This window comes from Oncorhynchus tshawytscha, unplaced genomic scaffold (genome assembly GCF_018296145.1).
Source record: "Oncorhynchus tshawytscha isolate Ot180627B unplaced genomic scaffold, Otsh_v2.0 Un_contig_1772_pilon_pilon, whole genome shotgun sequence".
In the NCBI taxonomy this organism is placed as follows: domain Eukaryota; kingdom Metazoa; phylum Chordata; class Actinopteri; order Salmoniformes; family Salmonidae; genus Oncorhynchus; species Oncorhynchus tshawytscha.
In genome coordinates this window covers 22,968-30,000 of record NW_024608668.1, presented here as the reverse complement: position 1 = coordinate 30,000, position 7,033 = coordinate 22,968, and the positions used below count along the sequence as shown (strand labels likewise).

Here is a 7,033-nt window from a genome sequence, read left to right as displayed (position 1 = left end):
TTGTTCTTGTTTGTTGCCCAAAATGACACCAGTTTGTAAAGAATGTACCTCATTGAGAAGAGCAAACAACCAATCAACTCTTTGTTTATTTACCATCTATTTAGACAGCTGTTGGGACTCTGGTGTTGATCTGAACTTCTCAGCAGTCTCATGCTTTGGGACTGACCTTAGTCAGACAAAGAGAGAGAGAAGACAGAGATACGATTTACCTTTATTTAACTAGGCAAGTCAATAGACTGAAACAATGGCCGTTTTGGTTCTAATGCATGGTGTACTCTACTATTATCAAAGATTTTTTTTAATTAACACAAGATAGACCACAGCCTTTAGTTTCCAATAGGAGAAAATGAATCATTAGTGGGCAGAACAAGCAAGGAGGTGGGCAGAGCCAAGCACAAGCTAGCAAGATCTTATTGGCGCATTCTAGCGTGTACACTACATGACCAAAAGTATGTGGACACTTGCTCGTCGAACATCTCATTCCGAAATCATGGGCAGTAATATGGAGTTGGTTCCCCTTTGCTGCCATAACAGCCTCCACTCTTCTGGGAAGGCTTTCCACTAGATGTAGGAACATTGCTGCCATAACAGCCTCCACTCTTCTGGGAAGGCTTTCCTCTAGATGTTGGAACATTGCTGCTATAACAGCCTCCACTCTTCTAGGAAGGCTTTCCACTAGATGTTGGAACATTGCTGCTACAACAGCCTCCACTCTTCTGGGAAGGCTTTCCACTAGATGTTGGAACATTGCTGCTACAACAGCCTCCTCTCTTCTGGGAAGGTTTTCCACTAGATGTTGGAACATTGCTGTTACAACAGCCTCCACTCTTCTGGGAAGGTTTTCCACTAGATGTTGGAACATTGCTGTGGGGACTTGCTCCCATTCAGCCACAAGAGCATTAGTGAGGTCGGGCACTGATGTTGGGCGATTAGGCTCGTAGTCGGTGTTCCAATTCACCCAAAGGTGTTCGATGGGGTTGACGTCAGGGCTCTGTACAGGCCTGTCAAGTTCTTCCACACCGATCTCGACAAACCATTTCTGAATGGACCTTGCTTTGTGCACGGGGGCATTGTCATGCTGAAACAGGAAAGGGCCTTCTCCAAACGGTTGCCACAAAGTTGGAATCACAGAATCTTCTAGAATATCATTGTATGCTATGGCTTTAAGATTTCCCTTCTGGAACTAAGGAGCCTGAACCATGAAAAACATTCCCAGACCATTATTCCTCCTCCACCAAACATTACAGTTGACACGATGCATTCGACGGCCCCGTTCTGTGAGCTTGTGTGGCCTACCACTTCGCTGCTGAGCCGTTGTTGCTCCTAGACGTTTCCACTTCACAATAACAGCACCTACAGTTGACCGGGGCAGCTCTAGCAGGGCAGAAATTTGACCAACTGACTTTGATGGGAAGGTAGCATCCTATGACGGTGCCACATTGAAAGTCACTGAGACTCTTCAGTAAGGGCAATTATACTGCCAATGTGTGTCTATGGAGATTGCATGGCTTTGTGCTTGATTTTATACACCTGTCAGCAACTGAAATAGCTGAATCCACTTTTGTATATATAGTGTATTTGGGTTAGGGCCTTCCGTGTGAAGTGTTTGCCTTTGCACTCTTAAATAACAAAATTATTTTAAACTTTGACCAAAGGGTAAAATCTACAAAACGTAGTCCATTGTGTTCGTAACAGATTGTAGTTTTGGGAAGAGGAAACTGTATTGAGCTCAACGATGAGAAAATGTGCAGAATGTCGGCCAAAATCCATCTCACTCCAGCTATTCCCACTCCCTCCAGCTATTCCCACTCCCTCCAGCTATTCCCACTCCCTCCAGCTATTCCCACTCCCTCCAGCTATTCCCACTCCCTCCAGCTATTCCCACTCCCTCCAGCTCTTCCCACTCCCCCAGCTATTCCCACTCCCTCCAGCTCTTCCCACTCCCCCAGCTCTTCCCACTCCCCCAGCTATTCCCACTCCCTCCAGCTATTCCCACTCCCTCCAGCTCTTCCCACTCCCCCAGCTATTCCCACTCCCTCCAGCTATTCCCACTCCCTCCAGCTATTCCCACTCCCTCCAGCTCTTCCCACTCCCACCAGCTATTCCCACTGACGGCCACTGAGCTTCCTGTCATCACATCACAACATGGCTCCTTGTTCTATCTGTGCTATTATGCTCCATTTGCCAGGAGGAAACCGTGTGACCCAACAGCCATTCCGGGTCCAGTGGGCCTGGGTTACCATGGAGACACGGCTCTACACGGTGCAGGAGAGCTCCCAGTTTCTAGAGGTCACTCTGATGAGGAGGGGCCATCTGGGGGAGACGTCTTTCGTCAGTGAGTAGCAGCAAACACACAACCACCACACAACGCGTTGTAGTAGCAGAACCCCAGCAAACACACAACCACCACACAACGTTGTAGTAGCAGAACCCCAGCAAACACACAAACACACAACCACCACACAACGTTGTAGTAGCAGAACCCCAGCAAACACACAACCACCACACAACGTTGTCGTAGCAGAACCCCAGCAAACACACAACCACCACACAACGTTGTCGTAGCAGAACCCCAGCAAACACACAACCACCACACAACGTTGTCGTAGCAGAACCCCAGCAAACACACAACCACCACACAACGTTGTAGTAGCAGAACCCCAGCAAACACACAACCACCACACAACGTTGTCGTAGCAGAACCCCAGCAAACACACAACCACCACACAACGTTGTAGTAGCAGAACCCCAGCAAACACACAACCACCACACAACGTTGTCGTAGCAGAACCCCAGCAAACACACAACCACCACACAACGTTGTAGTAGCAGAACCCCAGCAAACACACAACCACCACACAACGTTGTCGTAGCAGAACCCCAGCAAACACACAACCACCACACAACGTTGTCGTAGCAGAACCCCAGCAAACCATGCTGTGTTGTCATGTTGTGGTGCTACCATGTTGTGGTGCTACCATGTTGTGTTGCTACCATGTTGTGTTGCCACCATGTTGTGTTGTCATGCGTTGCTACCATGTTGTGTTGTCATGTTGTGTTAGTACCATGTGTTGCTACCATGTTGTGTTGTCATGTTGTGTTAGTACCATGTGTTGGTACCATCTTGTTTTGCTACCATGTTGTGTTTGCTACCATGTTGTGTTGCTACCATGTTGTGTTTCTACCATGTGTTGGTACCATGCGTTGCTACCATGTTGTGTTGTCATGTTGTGTTAGTACCATGTGTTGCTACCATGTTGTGTTGTCATGTTGTGTTAGTACCATGTGTTGGTACCATCTTGTTTTGCTACCATGTTGTGTTGCTACCATGTTGTGTTGCTACCATGTTGTGTTGCTACCATGTTGTGTTGCCACCATGTTGTGTTGTCATGCGTTGTTACCATGTTGTGTTAGTACCATGTGTTGCTACCATGTTGTGTTGTCATGTTGTGTTAGTACCATGTGTTGGTACCATCTTGTTTTGCTACCATGTTGTGTTGCTACCATGTTGTGTTGCTACCATGTTGTGTTGCTACCATGTTGTGTTGCTACCATGTTGTGTTTCTACCATGTGTTGGTACCATGCGTTGCTACCATGTTGTGTTGTCATGTTGTGTTAGTACCATGTGTTGCTACCATGTTGTGTTGTCATGTTGTGTTAGTACCATGTGTTGCTACCATGTTGTGTTGCTACCATGTGTTGGTACCATGTTGTGTTGCTACCATGTTGTTATCATGTTGTGTTGCTACCATGTTGTGTTGTCATGTGTTGCTACCATGTTGTGTTGCTACCATGTTGTGTTGTCATGTGTTGCTACCATGTTGTGTTGCCACCATGTTGTGTTGTCATGTGTTGCTACCATGTTGTGTTGTCATGTTGTGTTAGTACCATGTGTTGCTACCATGTTGTGTTGCTACCATGTGTTGGTACCATGTTGTGTTGCTACCATGTTGTGTTGTCATGTGTTGCTACCATGTTGTGTTGCCACCATGTTGTGTTGTCATGTGTTGCTACCATGTTGTGTTGTCATGTGTTGCTACCATGTTGTGTTGTCATGTGTTGCTACCATGTTGTGTTGCTACCATGTTGTGTTGCTACCATGTTGTGTTGTCATGTGTTGCTACCATGTTGTGTTGTCATGTGTTGCTACCATGTTGTGTTGCTACCATGTTGTGTTGCCACCATGTTGTGTTGTCATGTGTTGCTACCATGTTGTGTTGCTACCATGTTGTGTTGCTACCATGTTGTGTTGTCATGTGTTGCTACCATGTTGTGTTGTCATGTGTTGCTACCATGTTGTGTTGCTACCATGTTGTGTTGCTACCATGTTGTGTTGCTACCATGTTGTGTTGCTACCATGTTGTGTTGTCATGTGTTGCTACCATGTTGTGTTGCTACCATGTTGTGTTGCTACCATGTTGTGTTGCTACCATGTTGTGTTGCTACCATGTTGTGTTGTCATGTGTTGCTACCATGTTGTGTTGCTACCATGTGTTGGTACCATGTTGTGTTGCTACCATGTTGTGTTGTCATGTGTTGCTACCATGTTGTGTTGCCACCATGTTGTGTTGTCATGTGTTGCTACCATGTTGTGTTGTCATGTGTTGCTACCATGTTGTGTTGTCATGTGTTGCTACCATGTTGTGTTGCTACCATGTTGTGTTGCTACCATGTTGTGTTGTCATGTGTTGCTACCATGTTGTGTTGTCATGTGTTGCTACCATGTTGTGTTGCTACCATGTTGTGTTGCCACCATGTTGTGTTGTCATGTGTTGCTACCATGTTGTGTTGCTACCATGTTGTGTTGCTACCATGTTGTGTTGTCATGTGTTGCTACCATGTTGTGTTGTCATGTGTTGCTACCATGTTGTGTTGCTACCATGTTGTGTTGCTACCATGTTGTGTTGCTACCATGTTGTGTTGCTACCATGTTGTGTTGTCATGTGTTGCTACCATGTTGTGTTGCTACCATGTTGTGTTGCTACCATGTTGTGTTGCTACCATGTTGTGTTGCTACCATGTTGTGTTGTCATGTGTTGCTACCATGTTGTGTTGCCACCATGTTGTGTTGCTACCATGTTGTGTTGTCATGTGTTGCTACCATGTTGTGTTGTCATGTGTTGCTACCATGCTGTGTTGTCATGTGTTGCTACCATGTTGTGTTGTCATGTGTTGTGTTGCTACCATGTTGTGTTGTCATGTGTTGCTACCATGTTGTGTTGTCATGTGTTGCTACCATGTTGTGTTGTCATGTGTTGCTACCATGTTGTGTTGTCATGTGTTGCTACCATGTTGTGTTGCTACCATGTGTTGCTACCATGTGTTGCTACCATGCGAAGCTGTTGTCTTAGGTCTCTCTTCATGTTGTGTTGTGTGTTTTGTACTATATTCGTATTTATTATATAAAGGTTTGTGGCTAACACAAAACAAATGCAATATGTTAACGTTTGTGAACTATTTCCCTTGTTGAATGCACCTCTGATCGATACAAATCCCTTTCATCACTAAAACCAGCTGTCAGCGTGCATGACATCACAACGGAGAGAGGGCAGGACTACCAGGCCTCGCCCCCGAGACAGGTGCAGTTTAACCCCGGTCAGACCCAGGCCGTCTGGCGGATGCGTATCCATGATGACCAGGTGTATGAGGGTACCGAAAGCTTCCGATTGGTCCTGTCTGAACCGGTGATGGCGCTGATTGGACAGTCCAGCTCTGTTACCGTGGAGATACTAGACCCTGAGGACGGTAGGGAAGACGTATTGATTATCAATACAGTATCGGTTCATCAAATCATAAACAATACATTATTGATCATGATCACATTGTTGTTGACAATGATAGATTGTGATTGTGTCTTAACCTCCGTCCTTAACCTTCCAGCTCTACTAGCTGCTAGCGATTTAAATACTGCCTTTGTGTGTCTCTCTCTCTCTCCCTCTCTCCCTCCCTCCCTCCCTCCCTCCCTCCCTCCCTCCTCTCCTCTCCTCTCTGTAGAGTCAGTAGTGTTTATCCCACAGGTAGAGTTCAGGGTAGAGGAGGACGTTGGAGAGGTTTTGATCCCTGTCAGGAGGACTGGAGATCTCAGTAACGAACTCACGGTCCTCTGTTACACACAGGAAGGTAAACAATGATGTCTTCTTCTTTTTCGATATTTGTTTCCTGTCTCTTTCTCCTCAGAGTAAAGCTCTGGTCTCTTTCTCCTCAGTGTAAAGCACCAGTCTCTTTCTCCTCAGTGTAAAGCTCTGGTCTCTTTCTCCTCAGAGTAAAGCACCAGTCTCTTTCTCCTCAGAGTAAAGCACCAGTCTCTTTCTCCTCAGTGTAAAGCACCAGTCTCTTTCTCCTCAGTGTAAAGCACCAGTCTCTTTCTCCTCAGTGTAAAGCACCAGTCTCTTTCTCCTCAGAGTAAAGCACCAGTCTCTTTCTCCTCAGAGTAAAGCACCAGTCTCTTTCTCCTCAGAGTAAAGCACCAGTCTCTTTCTCCTCAGTGTAAAGCTCTGGTCTCTTTCTCCTCAGAGTAAAGCACCAGTCTCTTTCTCCTCAGTGTAAAGCACCAGTCTCTTTCTCCTCAGAGTAAAGCACCAGTCTCTTTCTCCTCAGAGTAAAGCACCAGTCTCTTTCTCCTCAGAGTAAAGCACCAGTCTCTTTCTCCTCAGAGTAAAGCACCAGTCTCTTTCTCCTCAGAGTAAAGCACCAGTCTCTTTCTCTCCTCCAAAGGCTCAGCCAGAGGAACAGTTCCCAGCACAGTGTTGTCGTACTCTGACTACATCGCTCGTCCGGAGGACCAGCGCAGCGCCCTGCGTTTCGACCGCGGCGATGCCGAGAGGGCGTGTCGTGTACTCGTCATCGACGACTCGCTATACGAGGGGGCGGAGACCTTCGCCGTAACCCTGGGCGATGCCATGGGGGCTGGTGATGGCGGAGCATAACAGTACACGCGTGGTCATACTGCCTCATACACCTGACGGTGAGTAGCGTGGCGTGCAGAGTGTGTGTGAGAGAGTTATTTTTCTGTTTCAGTACATTTTGTTAGTG

General features: G+C 46.6%; 1 pseudogene; it reads left to right on the top strand.

Annotated features, from left to right (window-relative positions):
- LOC112249420 overlaps positions 1-7,033 on the top strand; it is a 42,473-nt pseudogene that overhangs the window by 21,258 nt on the left and 14,182 nt on the right.